The sequence below is a fragment of the Equus przewalskii genome, chromosome 19 (genome assembly GCF_037783145.1).
Source record: "Equus przewalskii isolate Varuska chromosome 19, EquPr2, whole genome shotgun sequence".
NCBI lineage: Eukaryota > Metazoa > Chordata > Mammalia > Perissodactyla > Equidae > Equus > Equus przewalskii.
Genome location: NC_091849.1, coordinates 58,801,419 through 58,818,024, shown reverse-complemented (window position 1 = coordinate 58,818,024; position 16,606 = coordinate 58,801,419). Strand labels below are relative to the sequence as shown.

Sequence of the window (16,606 nt, the reverse complement as noted above, 5' to 3'; positions counted from 1 at the left end):
TTGTCTCCGTGTGCTGGTTACCAATAGAACTTGACTACACCTGTGTAAATCCTGTTGGCACCAGGCAAATGCTGCCTCCTGTTCTCATCATGTACATGTGCTCAAGCATGTGGAGTATGTGTTTTATGTCACATTTTCCTTCTTCTCTTCCTGATATTTCCAAAGAAAGAAAATCATGTACGTACTGAGAATTTCTTTTGAGATAAAACATTGCTGCAGTCCTACGTGGGTAATTATATTGTTGATGAGGATTTTTAGAAATATTCTCATTCTTTAACCCTTCATTACTGTCGTTCATCCTTCAGCTTCTTGATGCCTATCTCTAGGACCTTCTCCTCGTGCAGAACCTTTTGAATTTCTAGCATTTGATCCCATATAGACCATAAGTGATTCAGGACAGAGTTGATCTTGCTCTGGCCTCTGGTCATGGGACCTCACCCTTCCCAAGGGGAATTGCATCCAGTGTGCTTTCTTGTGCACAATGACTGAGGAGCAAGCTCAAATGATTAGTGATTGTAGCTCTGAAGAGATTAATTTTCTCATTGGACATTAATTTATTCATTGGAATATATAGTATAGACGTAAAAATCTCTGCCTCCTTGAAGCTTATATTCTTGTGGGAGAAGATAGAATCACAACAAACAAAGAATAAACCTAATAGTTTCATAACAACGGAAGTTGGTAAGTGCAAGGGAACTAAAGTAAAGCCAGACTGTGGAACAGACTGTATTAAAATTGGTGTGTTCGGAGTAAGCCTTCCTGAGAAACTAAGAAATGACATATGAGCCAAGACTGAAGAAGATTGGGAGAGAAACTTTGCAGATATGTGGGTAATAGCACTCCAGGCAGAGGGAAGAGCCAATTCAAACCCCTGAGGCAGTAGCAAGCCTGCTCTCTTAGGAGCAACAGGAGGCCAGTGTGATTGCTGCAGAGAGAGAAGGGTGAGGCAGTAGTGAGATTAGTGTAGATGATGTCAAAGAAGAAACTGAGCCAATTCACAGAGGGCCTCGTAGGACAATGGAAGCAGATGGATCATCATGTAACCAACATTCTCCCAAAGGTTTTGAGAACTTTGGTTCAAGAGTAGCTGATTGAAAGCATACATTTACCTCATTTCTAAATCAAGTTTCCACTGAAAAAGAAAGAAGAAACATAAATTTAGAAAACCCCCAGAAGAAGCACTAGAAAAAAACAAGGACACCATTAATCCTACAGAAATTGTGGAAGATATATGGTAGATGAGACCAACTTGACTGTGAAACCCATTAGTGATAAGAAACTAACCATTTCTTGCAGGCAGAAGAGAAGATCTTGGAAAAGGCAAGGGTGTTTTTCTTTTGTTTTGTTTGTTTGAGTTAGAGTGGGCAGGAAGAATGACTCTGGGAAGGCAGCAACATTTATAAAGAACGGTTGGCAAATGCCCACTCCTCTTAGAGGAGCTGATGCATGCAGGCACCCAGAGTGAAACCATAGTCCAGCTCATGGCAGTGGGGGAAGCCCAGAGCATTACAGCTCATGTTATGTATCACCTAGGTGCCCAGTATCCATGTTAAATGCTTAGGGGACAGGAGAAGTTAAGTAGAATAATTGTGGCAGTGAATGGAGCACTTTGTAGGTCTTACTTAAATCTATTAAAACAAAATTAATGTTACTGTATCACACATATAATGTATTTATTGCACATTATGGGGTACTGATAATGTGTTATATAAAGCTTAGATAATGGCATGATAAATCATACTATAGCAAAAGTCAATATTAAATGTTTGATATCACAATGAACATATGATATAAATCTGTAATATAAATCTGGTTAAAATAGATATATAAGGATATTGATAACTTTGTTATCAACAAAAAAGTACATGCTTTTCGAATCTCAATAGAACATGTTTAACAATTGTCTCTATAATAGAGCATAAAGAAGAATCCAATTCAATACAAGGTCTATTTTGACCATAACAAAATAAAGATATCAAATATAAATATTTTATATATTATTATACTTTATAAAATATGATATATAATGAAATAAATATTAAGTGATACTCAACCCCAGGTCTTACATCATAGAGATTTTAGAAATTAAGTTCAAAAACAAACTACAGTGAGAAATTTACATTAGAAAAATCTATGATATATGCATATATATTTTTTAAATAGAACACCCTAGAGGAAAATTTAAAATAAATAATCTAATCTTTCAGCATTAGAAGATAGAAAAATATAGCAAAACAAAAATATAGTAGTGGAATAACATGTTCAACAAATCTGAGAGTAATTATTATTAAAAGTAAAAAAGAAAAATGGGGCCAGAAGTTAAAATGGGGTGGTGGAAGGGAGTCGTGGTGGTTTTAGGGATGATGTTTGAAGTGTTCCCAGCAGGACATATGAAGAGTTTAAAGTTTTATAGTACTCTCTTCTTAACATAATTTTTTGCCCTAAATCTCATTAAGTAACAGCAATACTTCTATTTTTAAATATGTCTTTTCCCACAGACATGTTAACTGTGACCCCGCATAATCATAGTACATGCACCCCAAATACTTCAATGTGTAAAATGAGGAAAACTTAAATACAAATAGTCAACCCAAAGGAGAATGGAGTAGCCTGCTGTCAGCACTGAGAAATTTCATTTTCCTATGAGTAAAAATGTCATCATGTAAAAGCTTAAGAAACAATTTGCAAATTAATTACAACTTAATTTGCAAGATAAGTAAAGCAAGTTATTGATAAAAAGTTGTAAAATATGGGTCATCTTCCATTTTAAATCCACTTTGGATTTTTTAGGCAAATCAAAGATCAATTATGTTGGAAATCATGTAAATTCTACCCATATATTTTCTATCTACCAGCTCTAAAATTTATGCTCATAGCAACACACAGCAGATGTTAGTTGCTGTCCTAATTGTTTGGCACATACAATGATGAAAAGGAAAAAAAGATCTCTTGTCTTCAAAATCTTACATTGTGTGTGAGGATGGCAAAAACGCTCAGATAATCTGGGGCTGATGATAAAGAGGGGCAGGGCAGAGGATTGCTAGAGCAGAAGGGGGGGTCAGTCAGGCCTCTGCGAGGAGGTGATATTTGAGCTGCTTCACATAACATGAATATATAGTGAAAGAACATTCCAAGCAACAGGAGCAAGCAAGGCCAAGCTTTCAAAAGCAGAAAGCTCCCGTGTGGTTAGAGCAGGAACATAAATCGACTACAGTGTCCTGAGTGTGTGAGTGAGGGGCAGAGTGGTGGTGAGAGGAGAGGGAGAGAGTCAGAAAACCAGGTTAGATGTAGACACAAATTAGTTCACACGGGCCTTTATGACAATGTGGGGAACTTAGATCTTATTCTAAATGTGATCGCTTAGAGAGGGCTATTGAAGGGGTTTCAAAAAAAGAAGTGTTAAGATCTCACATACATTTTAAAATATCACGCTTGGAACAAATTATAAAGAAACAAAAACAGAAGCAGGGAAAACAGACAGAGGACCATTTCAGGTGGTGTAAGAGGACATGGGGTGAGATGGCTAGGATTAGGGTAATGACAAAGGAAATACAAGTGGACAGTCAGGATATATTTTGGTATTAAAATCAGTAGAACCTTCTGATGGCTTGACTATGCGGGGTCTGGAAAATGAAGTTACTAAGGATGATTCGCAGGTGTTTGAGTTGAGAATCTTTGTTGGTTGTGGTGAGTTGGTGCCTGGGGAAGAATGAAGAGTTTCACTTAAATTAAATTTGGGACACTAATCTGATACCCAAATCTTCACATTATTAACAAATCAGTCATACAATCAAATAAATGTCACTTTGTCGTTTTAATTAAGAAAGAAAATACAATCTATTTTATCTAGTTATGTTATTAATTAATTTATATTTTTGTCATTAAAATAAAATCTGTTTAAATTTCTTGTCAAGTGGTTCTGTCTCATTCCCTATTCAAAGAGGATGATTATTGATAACACCTCAAAGACCTGTTTCTGGAACCGAGTCACATAAGACAGTCTTAGAAAATGGTCCCCATACAATGTATTATACGGAGATGCAAGTTATGTCTCTTCCTAATGCCTCTACAATCTATTCAGAGGAGAAGATTTCAAAGCAATTCTGTAGCCATGCTGTGTTATTACACTCATTTCAGCTGAGAATACAATGTAGCGACTATTGTATTTTTATGATTTTACTCCCCTTTTATATGCTTTTAAATGTCACTTAGAAGATGACTATGGAGATTGCCAAAAACTTCAGCGTGAAAGTCACACCCTTTGTATTTTTTGAATCAGAATAGATCCAAGGGAGTATCCTTATCCCCTAGAAATTAAAAATATTGACCTAAATTTTTGTGCACAATCCTAATTGGTATACGTGAAATTTTCTTGAAGTCCTAAGAGAAAAATCATTACCATAAAAAAAAAGAATATTTAGGAATAAAGAAAACTTAGTTGTAGATTGAAAATCATCACTACTTGCATGCATTTAGGGAAGGCATAAATCACTTGATAGTGTACATGAAATAGAAGATAAGTAAGAGGTCATACTACTTAAAAGTAGAGTAGTTTACCGCAAGTGAGAATTACATTATAAAACTGCCAGTAAGTTTATGAGATCTTATATTTTTACTTTATATTTTTTGAGACAAACCCAACAACTCATTTTTAAAAGATTGTTAAACATACAGGTGCAGACTGTATTACCATATTTTATATAAAATGCAAATTTACTATTTAAATAACTTTATTCCGATTTGACTGAAATTTTAATTATGACAAGATGATATTTTTCTTCACATGCATTCAGAAGAAATTAAGGTAAATAAACTAATATGGAACTTTTTTCAGCTCACAAGTACTCAGATATATCTTCTTTCTAAATTAAAATAGCTTTATTTTTTTCTGATTACTTGTAACACAGACTGAAAACTGGAAATAAAGAAAGAGAAAAGAATAAAATAAAAACAGTCAAGAAATCTCTTTCCAGATAATACCACTGCTATATAATCACAAATATTCAGACATCATATATGCATATAGATTTTCCTTATTGCTACAAAATCAAATCATAAAATATTTGCTCGCTCTTAATCTGTTCTTTATTCATTGTCAATATAGACATCTTTGTGGGTTAATACATGTCTGCCTCATTCTTTTGATATGTCACAGAGGATTTATTTATAAATTGTGTGCCATAATTTATTAATGTTTTAGTTCATATACTCTATCATTCACTGTCTCTCTTTTAAGACAAGAACAAGTTAAAATTACAAATTGCCTTAAAATATATGCCGGTTTGTGGAGGAAAGAAATTTGTTAATGATGTAAAGTAATTATAATAACTATCGTTTATTGAGTACTTTGTGCTAAATTTCTTCTTAGAAAAACTTCCATGAGATATTTTTGTGTTATTAATCCCATATTAAAGATGAAGAAAGTGAGGTGTAGAAAGTTTAAGTAACTTTTCTGCAGTCACCCAGCTAGGATTCAGCTACAAGTTCTCTGAGCCAGACGCTCTGAACTATTGCTGTATCATTACAGCGTGTTTGGGTGATGCGTGGATTGTCCATTATTGGATAGAGTCTCATGAATAATGGTGAACTAATTCCCCAATATCAAAATTCATACATTCTTAACCTCCAAATACAATACACTAATAGAAATAATGCTCAGCTTCAGTCAAAGCCCTCTTCTTGGCTGGGGTTCAAACATGGCTATCCCTGTTTGGTACTCTGGTGGGAAGTTCTTGAAACTGGCCAGTTCAGTGATCGTTCAATGGCTGCGTCCTCCAAAGAGGAGCAAATCTGGAACATTGGAGTTTGTCTGTAAGATGGGACCCTGGCCACCCCAGGAACTATGTCCAAGCCCTAGGGAGGGAGAGATGGTTATAACAGTTAACTGAACATGCTCTTTCACTAAAATATTATACCCGTAGAATATTGCTTTGAAACCCAAGGAATAAAGTAAACCCAAGTCAGGGAACAGAGGCCTGTTACCCATCTTCTTACTAACACTACATGACTATCTGTCATTCAGGACTTCAAAACTATAGAGCCATTTTAATTGATCAAGGACTTCAACATGCAGTTGATGGCACTAAGTGCCTGAAAATATTGGGTGCTGGAGAGGAATAACCCAGCTGGTGCCCCTTGGTAGAATGGTCTTGTTCAAAACCTATGTCCTGGGTCCCCAAGGACTTTAGAAAATTCTTAGGAGGAGAACAAAAGTTGGAGGATCTGAATTGGCCAACAAAACATGAATGATTAATATTAACATTAGATATTATCGTGTTTATCAACATTAAAACATTAACAAATGTGTATTTTCAAGACCTGAAGTACAGTAGAATAATTAACAGAGTGTCCTAGACAGCCATTAGTGGAGCTGATCTTTGATGGAAGGAATTATTCCACCAAAGAAGTATTCTACTGTCTTCTGAAATCTCAGCAAACTTTTTCTTGATAAAAATGCCCTGCCTGCTTGCAGACATAATTTGATCAATTTTATGTCAAGAGAATAAGTTTTCAGCTCTGCCTCAACCATTAACTGCATGATCTTGCAATGAAACACTCATACGCCATTCCTTAACTGAAAAGTGCAGAAAAGAAGTTAAATCTTTCTAACTTGGAGGACAAATTATCCTGAAGTAAATAGTAATTTATGAGCCTGGAAGAAGCTCTCATAGACAAACTGGTGAAAGATAAAAGTGACTTTGACGTTATATTAACAATTACCATATGTCTTATACCTAAAGAACATTATAATAAAAATGATACCCACCTAACCCCCCTGTTGGGACGATTGAACAATGCAGGTAAATCACACTAATGCTCAGGGAGTGCTTAAAACCTGCAAAATACTGTTTTAAGCACCTTCTGTAGAAATTCATTTAGTCTTCATTAAAAATCTGCAAGATATGGACAAAAATTATACCTAGACTAGTAATAATGATAACAGTAGATCTCATGGAGCACTGACAGATGAGCCAGATATTGTTCTAGGTAACTAGTGACATTTTTATAGAGAGGAGAACCTGGAGCACATAGAAGTCACGCAGTTTCCTGGATGTCTGCTAGGCGTCCATGGAAGAACCAGGTTAGCCATCTGCGGCCATCTAACCTGAGTTCCACAGCCCCTCAGGAAAAGTGCTCCACCACCGTGGATTTCTATTATTATTATTGCTGCTCTTCCTATTATTACCACATGCCAGACACTTCTCCCATATTTTTGCTAATCCTGTCATTCAACAAAAGGCCTAACAGATTATATACGTCTGGGCCACACAGCACAAAGTGTCAGAGCTGATATTTTCAACTATGTGACCCCCAACCAAAGTCCATGTACTTCTCTGTATGTGAGACTGTCTTCCCACCAAAGGAAACGCTCTTATAACAGGAGTCCATTCTAGCAAGTACAGCATGGTGGGAGACAGGGAGAGAGTGAAATCATGCAGCATGTAATTCTTCCTCCTCGCTTCAGTCAGAACTAATTTGTTTTACGTGCTCGACATATTTATCTATTGTTGTTCTTCAAAAGATTGCATTTGGAAAAATAGAAGTTTCTCAAAAAAAAAAAAACAACAACAAGGAATTATAGGCTTTCTCCATTAGGGGAAAAATACATTACTTCCCACCATGTTCATATCATCTATTTGACCAACTTACCTAAGTTTCCAATTAGTTTTCCTCATCAAAACATAATGTCTGTCCAAATTTAACCTAGACCTTCACATTTAGCTCCAATTTCTATTCTGAAGGTTAGAATTTGCGCACATCCAATTAGGAGGATGATTCAGTTAATCATCCTGCCCTCTGGGCTCATGGTATCAGTGATAATGACTATGGTCAGTGCTTTAGATAAAGGCATCTATCAGTTAGATGATCGATAGATAGATAGATAGACAGACCAGTAGGTAAGTTGCCTCACGTACATTCAATTTTAGAAATTCTCAATATCATAATATATAAAGGGACAATGATAATCATCCAATAATAACACCAATTTGTTTATAAAGATATTGCTCCCTCATACCCAGAATGTCTACCAATGTTTAACTCTTACAAAACAAGAATATATTTACAATAAGAAAAATCAGCGGGAACTAAGTCTATTTGAAATGCTTCAATTTTTCTATTAACTATTGTGTTGTCTAAAAATACTTCTCTCTCAGAGAACTTTCCCTGTTGAAAACAACTGATGATAGTTTTAAACACACATTCAAGCACATATTTCCCATAAATCACCCCAAAGGAAAGCACAGAATGCGGCTTTACCAAGTAAAGCAGCATTTCTATTCGCAAAACTTAGGTGGTAGCCTGGAATCCTCCCACTCGTCTTCAGTGGATGGCCATCACTGAGATATTCATTAACATCCAAAGACTGAGCCTCTGCATGGAGAGTTCCATGAGCCTATTTGAATTGACAGTTGGCTGATTAAGTAATGAGAGGAAAGGCTTTTCAAGAATGTGAGACACCCTTCCTACCAGGCTTGTGTGATATGTAGCTAATTCAGATTTTAGGTTTATTTACTTTTATTATGCTTCCTTCTACTTTGCCTAAAGCTTTTCAGGGCCTATATATCAAATTCGGTTAAGATGCTCATCCAACGACATAAAATCATCTCCCTTTAATCAAATACTAGTGATCTACCTCCTCTCCGAGGCCTCAGCAGGAGCATTACCGGGTGTGTGTGCTAAGATCAGAAGACTCCTTGAATATGATTTATGTAAATGGATTCAATATTGAAGTTTCAGGTGTTTCTATGTTTGGATCACTTCTCAGAATGTGCTGAATAACTTACAATAGAACATTCTGAGTCATAGAGTTGGCACTGTGTCATGAGCTACAGTTAGATTCCCTGGCAAGTTGCTGACTACCTTTCCTACAACCCATCTATTAAATTAAAAAGCATTATCCTTCAAAGACCTTTCTATAACTGTATTTGCACATTTATTATGCAGAACACCTCCCTAAAGCCCTTGATATTGTCAATACAAAACTCTCAGAACTACTAGATAAAGGCTATTTGAAATATTTATCAAGCCAGCACTGTCTGTGCGTTCCTCTAGAGACCCTATTTGAGGGAGCAGTATGAATGTAAGTCCTTTATTGCTGTTGTCCTTGTTAAATCAATTGTAGTTGACAGGTCTCACTCTGAGTCATTTGGCCTCAAGATCCCATGTGAAGAGTAACGACAATAATCATTGTTTGTGATAGAATCATTGCTTTCTGATGTGACATAATCAACAGCTCTTGGCTGTATCTTTATACCTCTCAAAATACAATGTACTTGTCATACAACTTACAATTTCTTTCCTTAGAAAACAGGGTTGTTTTTCCCATGGCTATCATTATTTTTATGTTTCAGGCTAATGTGTATATTGTTAACTGGAACAGGAACAGGCAGTGAAATAAATCATTTGGACCAAAAAGTATTGAGTTGTGCTTTCGTATATTCTGCTTCTTAATAGTTAAAATATTTAGGTTATGGTTCATAATCCTGTGTAAGTTAAGATATTAAATTTTTCAGAGTTGGAAGTATCTGATTATATGTGATACAAAATTTAAAATAAGTAGGTATTGCCAAACATGATGTTCTCCTTCCGCATTTGCTTACATGTTCCTGGAGATCAGAGACGGGCACAATGTTGGTGTTGTCACACCCTTGTATTTCTACTTAGTGCTAATCTGTTCTGACTTATACAATTCTTACAATTATAAACATTACTTCATTAGCTAGGAATTTCTTCATATTAAGGAAAAAACAATTCCATATCAGAGAACTGAAGGATGCTTTATCATCACATAAACCCTCAGTCTGAAACTGTATAAATATAATTTAGCAATATTTATATCAATAGTACAAATTTATCTTTTCCTATACACATTATTCCCCTCTTATCTTACTCCATATAATACGATAGAAACAAAGCAATAAAGCAAATAGGTTTTCAGAAGGCAGCCCAGATTTGAGTATCTTCCATGAAAATGTACAAATTCTTAAAATTAGAGTGCTTTGGTATTACATTCTTGTGGAGAAAATTATTTTAAGGCAAGTAAGCACTTCCTAAGAAAGAGATTAAAATATATCGCTGAAACCATATATGGTAAATTTCTTTTATCCAGTCATAAGGCTTTTGGAGAAATTGATCAATACAGATACTGCCTCAATTCAGCGCCATTTCTTAGACTGACTCCAAAATTATACAATGGAACTAGATGTTACCATGTTCATTTATTTTTCCTTTTTCTTCGCAGATCTTTGCTCTGGCTTGCTACAAAAATAAGCTTTGCCAAAGCTTTCAGTTGGGAAGCTCTAAGAGGGCCCTTGACTCATTAGGATGAATTCCTTCAATTTCTACCTTTGTTTTTCCACCAGAAAATATTATCTACTCAATATATATAATATAACTCATTATTCCTACAGCAAAAGTATCCAAACGTCTGCGGGCTCTACAGCACAGGCTTGTGTCTTTATGCTGCATAGACTTCCCTCAGGCATCCAGATGCCTGATCTGATGAGGAGTCGGGGCATCATTCAGAAGTCTTTGCTGTTGGGTCTTTATAACAACCCATGGTAGAAATTTACTACTTCAGATACTACTTTTACTGATTTAAAATTATTTACCTGATGAGAAAACATAAAAACTCTAGCCCAGTCATTTTAATTGAAGTGATCCCAGTCATTTGTTAAGTTAATAATATTGATTACTGCACTTCTAACTTCCACTGTAGCTTTTTTGATCAAATCCAGTGTAAAAGCCTTCTGTTTTTTTAATGAGACAATCAATGTCAAACCTAATTCCTGCAACACATTCTACTGAAAATATACACAGATAGTCTAACAAATTAATCTTTACTCATTTTGTATTAATTATTATGGTGGCTATTTAAAAATAAATGCAAAAATATTTCAGTCGGTTATCTATTTATCAGTTTTGCTACATTTTAAGGTAAATTTTGAAGTAATCCTATTTTTTATGTACTTCTGACTATAAACTTCATACTGTTTAATCTTACAAGTTCAAATCTTCATAAGCATAAAACTAAATCTATTATCTCTTAAACTTTTCATGATTATACCTTTCCTTACTGTTTATTAAATGATTATAATAAGACAACAAAAGCGTTTACCATAATGGACAAAAGTAAGGAACTGGTCCTGAGAAATACTTCCAGTACACCAAATTTGGAGTCTTCCAGTAGCCTCCAATTATTTTTTGTTACATTAGATTTAATAGTTTGGGAGTACTTGATATCTGTCCATTAGAAACTAAAGTTTCATAGATAAAAATTCTAACAGTCGAGATGTACCATCTTTAGCCATAAGTGGTTTACCAAATTCTTGAGCAGAGTTGATGATATTTTTGGAGGGGTCTCTGCGTGGCTCAATTTCTTTTAAGATCCAAGCCTTTGAGCTAATACACATGTTAATTGTTTTGGATGATGTTATAAAAATCTATGTGACTCATGTGACTTGTATGTGCATATGTATCAATACACAAATACATACAAACAAGATGCAATGCATTGAGGGGATGTATTTTAATGAGGGAAAACATCCAAAGGAGAGTAACTTACAGTAAAAGCCTATGACTAGAAAAGCTATTCGTTTATAAACAGCAAATGAGCTTTATAAAGTGTAAGAAACACCTTACTCTTAGGCATTAATTGAATCTTAACTAAAAATAGATTGCTTGTGATAAAAGAACAAAGTCCAGGTCTTCGTATCACTAATACCAATTAACTAGTATAAATATTAGGATGAATTTATAAGATTAACATTTCTCAACTGGACAATTTCACAGTCAGTGAGACATCCATAACCTGACGTACTTTCCTAAAAGTGCAAGCTTATACCCTGAAATTTTAGCATCTCTTTCTTTTTTAATAAGTTACTCTTTAAGATTTAGAAAGACTTAGTTCAAATTCAAGGGAAAACAAACTACTAGCTTATTTTTCTTCAATAAACTTACTAAATCTTAATTCTAAAAAATGAGTGAGATAGTAATACATAAAATGCTTACCAAGAGCACGTATTCTAAAATGAGTATTTTAGGAACAAATATCTCATCTTATCAGGCATTTTTATTTGACTTGCCATCGCTTATTTATGGAGGGACTGGACTTTGTAGGGAGCAGGGGCATTTTGTACATGGCAGCAGACAGAAATATGGTATATCAATATACGTGTAGATATAGGTAGTTTGGAAGACTTTTTTCATGGGAAAGGTAATGAGTTCCAGTCAAGTGTTTTTGTTTTCTCAATGAAAAAATAAAGTCTTTGATGACAGTAAGGGAAAGAAAGTTCTGAAAGATTTTAGAGCAAAATGTGTCATGATCTAGACTAAGGAAGCAACTTACTGGGCAATAGCAGCAGGATTTCTAGGAGTTTCGTGTGTGCAGTGGAGTTTCGTGGATTTCAAACTGCAAATTGCCAGTTTAGCTTTTTTACTTTCTCTAGCAATTTCACATTGAGTGATTCAGACGGGGCAAAGGTGGACAGCTGAGTTCAACTAGAGAATAAGTGTTTCTTCAAACCCATATAACAGAGGAAGAGAGAAAAGAGGTGGTTGGGGGTATTTTCTAGAAAATGATTAATAATGATAGATATTTGATTCTAACCTATACAAGGATGAAATTGGAAATTAGAGGAAGTTTGGTAGATTAAAACCAAATAAATTGGTGAATTCAGTAGACTTGAGTTTCTTAATTCCAGGTTTAGCTCTAATGCTTGACACACAGTGAGTTAATTAATGATTTTGTGTGAATCTCACCTCATAGTTATCGTTGAAGCCTCCCTCCGTCTTCACCCCCGATACAAAGACAGTCTGGGAAACTCTTTGCCAAACAGATTTAGCCATATTGAGCAAGTGAGAGCATGAACTTGACTGAGTCTTACTAAAGACCCTAAAGAGGACAGTTAGGCAAGAGTTCTTAGAGTACTTTTGGAGGCTATTCTTAGTCATAGTTTCACACAGATGTTAATAAGTTAGATATGGACAGGGATTGGTCTGAAATGGTAAACAAGTAAGGGGTCGAAATGGACAATGTTCTTGTCTTTGAAGACATGAGTCTATGTGAAAGTATAGCACTGTCATCTTATCTTGGGACACAGGAGTCTGAGAAAGCTAGCCTTAAAATAGTCTGGGCTTACACAATTTGTCTAACATACCATTTGGTAAAAAATAAATCAGTCTCTCTTTATAGGTACTCACACAACTTTTCAAATTAAACTTGCTCTCACATTTCTCACTATGAATTCTATACTGGTGTGAAAATAGTTCAAGAAGATATCACTTTATTGGGAAAATTGTGTAAGTACTCATGATCAGTTACAGAAACCAGAGATAATTAAATGAAGACTAGGAAATGCTTTTATCTAAAAGTCACCATAATTGGATGGTGACTTTGGTAGTTGTCCGAACTTTAAGTAGCATTTAATACTTAAGCACAGTTATGGCAATTCAATGATAGTGAAATAGTTACAATGCCCACAAACTTCTTTTCACATTTTAAATGGTTTACACTAATTTTAAGCAGCAGAGCCAAAGTATTTAGTGTGACATCGTTTCAGAAGAATTGTGTATAAATGGTTCTATGTTTCAATATCATAGCTATGAGAAAGCATAATCAGACACATAAATAATGTCAAAAAATTTAAGATCATTGAGATGATATGACAACTCAGGTTCCAAAGCCAATTTTACTAACAGTAAGTCCATGGGTACAATCCATCTGGATATCTAGACTTGACGTATAATCTAATTCTGACAATATGTAATTTAATTCATACTGTTTTTCAAAGATACACCAATAATCGAAAAGCAGACATGGGGCAAAAACTGCTAATCATGTGCTTGTAGTAATGGTGCTGCTACTCTGAGATCGCTGCGAATCGCCGACTTCATCATATGACCTCATATGCAGCTAGCTTTAGAAACATTGATATATTTTGCTTTTGAAACGTACCGTTAGAAAGTCTCTTTTTAAAAAGCAATCACAAACCTAATAACAGAACTTCTTACAGCTCAGTGAAGACATGTGAGCAAGGACAGCATTCTCTAGAGAGAGAAAGAGAGAGACATGGTGAGAAGAGAGAAGACTAGAAAAGGAGGAAGACAAGAAAACCTCCCTTTCCAGCAACGTGGCTTTTTGCAGATGAGTAAGCATCAATCGTCCTGGAAGTAATTCTAATAAATATTTAGAAAATGCTGTAAAATATTAAGGTGACGTCACATTTTATTCTGAGATGAATAATATCAATAGTGTAGATGACATTATAAATATTTCCTTAAACTCTTTAGAACTCTTTAAACGCAAAGGAGGGACTGGCTTGTGTAACTACACTTGAAAGCCCAGACAACAAACCAAAACTAAGCAAACAATTGACAAATTTAGTTTGGATTGCCTTAGTTGTGTTTTATGTAACAATGGCAAGACTAGCAATTTAACCTGGTGATATGAAAAATAGCTATTCTAAAATGTACGTAAAAATTATTTACATGTTAATCAATGTTGTGGCCTTTCATGTACTACTTAAAATATTTGTGAGCAAATGTTACTGAAAATCTTCCAGTACAATGACGCGAGTGTTTTTCTTAGCAGCAGTGAATATGTATGTAGTAAGTAGTTTTTAGCTATGTGTTTTTTCAACTTCTCTTTTGTGCAGTTTTGCGAGTTAAGCTACATGAACTGTGAAGATCGACCCTGAGCTTTTCTTGCTCGTGCTGTGGCAAATACCTAGAATACAATATGGGCTCAATAAATAACCATTTATTTATGAACAAGAATGAATAAATAAGTGAAGCAATCAATCAACCAACGGGGAGACTTGTAAAGTTATAGGCTGGACACAGTATCAATTTATACCCCTACCTACTTTAACAACCTCATTTCCCATGAAACTATGATAAGCACCCTATGTCCCAGCCGCACCATGTTACTCGCATTACCTGCATCCAACTCCTGGGTGAGTTATGCCTCAGTGCTTACCTAGTATGCTTGACAACCTGAACAAATCATTGTTAACACCCCTCTCCTCTTTATGACAAAATTGATTTTAATAAAAATCATGTAATAATATGAACAATCACATTCTTTGCCTGTCTTCCTTTGTTTTTAAAAAAATAGAATTCTAAAAAAGTTAAATTTGAATATATACCTTTTGTTCAAATTCAGCCAAATATATATATATATACATATATATATATATTTAGAAAGATTAGCCCTGAGTAAAATAGGCTGTCAAGCCTCCTCTTTTTTTGCTGAGGAAGATTGGCCCTGAGCTAACATCCATGCCTAACTTCTTCCATTTTATATGTGAGACGCCTGCCACGGCATGGCTTGACAAGCGGTGCATAGGTCTGCACCTGGGATCCAAACCAGTGAATCCTGCGCCACTGAAGTGGAACATGCAAACTTAACCACTGCGCCACCAGGCCAAATATTTCTTGCATGAACTAAATTTGCATTTACAAAAAAAATTGCAAATCACGCTGTGATCTTTGTCAGTATTCTAGTTTATAAACATGTTTAAAATCTTCAAATGCTCAAGTAGAATAAAAGAATGGAAGTAACTCAAGTTCAGTTTCTTCATTTTCACATAATGAACTATCATTATTTATTTTGAATTAACTGCTTAAATAAAGGTATATGTAGCACACAGTGGTTGAATTCACAAATTACACTCAAAGGTGGCTGAAATAATCCTGATGCTTAATCAACTAATACTTTAAAATCTAAATGAACATGTGTAGGTTAAATCCATGTGTTGGAAATCAACTGTTTAGTGACAACTATCCAAATTAACTTCCATGTAAAATGAAAACATCGGTGAAAGTGTAGTCTTAAAATATGTTGATTTGAAATTAATACCCATGTTAAAAAACTTCAAAAATACTGCAGCAACTGTTTAGAATTGCCCATGCATGGTGCAAATTTATATGAGGTTGACTTTTCATTGGATTATCATTGTTTTTAAAGTCTTTCCAGAAAATGATCCCCTTATAACTTATATCCAGGGTAAACCAAGGCAGTTTACTCCTTGTGCACCTGGTGATTCCATCTTTTAAGATTAAAAGATGCTATCTGTCGTTTAAGATTTACCTAAAAGCTAATTCCCTTTCCAGGTCTTTCTTCAACATTAACAGGCAAAACCAAGTTCTGTTTTCTCACTGGTCCTATAGCATAAATATTTGTACAATGAATTTTTCATTTCTGAACTATTCTTTTGCACTACTGACCACCACACCATACCCCTGATTGTAACACTGTAGATACTATGGATGCACTTGGAGAAAGGATGACCACAGAGGAATTAAGAATGAGATTTTTCAGGGAACTCTATTCTAACCAATTGAAATAACAAGTTACTGATATAAGGACATTTGTCATATGAAAACAATATCTCAAAAATTTTTAAAGAAACTGCACAGTACAATTTAATCATTTTATAATTGTTGTAAAATATAAAATTCCGTGGCTCACATGGTCCCTTTGAATTTCTCTCAGTTATTTGTTATTTCTACCACAAATTGCTACTGGAATAAGCAAATGTGCAAAGAAGGAAGACTTGAAAAATATCCTCTCATTCGTTAATTCCAGCTTCTTAAGAAAGTA

The 16,606-nt window shown here is 34.9% G+C and overlaps 1 long non-coding RNA gene across 1 annotated transcript in view; it reads left to right on the top strand.

Moving 5' to 3' along the window:
- Window positions 1–15,080, top strand: part of LOC139077182 (uncharacterized) — a 28,220-nt gene extending 13,140 nt beyond the window's left edge. The window contains exons 2-3 of the long non-coding RNA XR_011529508.1: window positions 14,016–14,150; window positions 14,658–15,080. This is a non-coding gene — a long non-coding RNA (uncharacterized lncRNA). The remainder of the gene's footprint in view (window positions 1–14,015; window positions 14,151–14,657) is intronic.
- The last annotated feature ends 1,526 nt before the right edge of the window (window positions 15,081–16,606 follow it).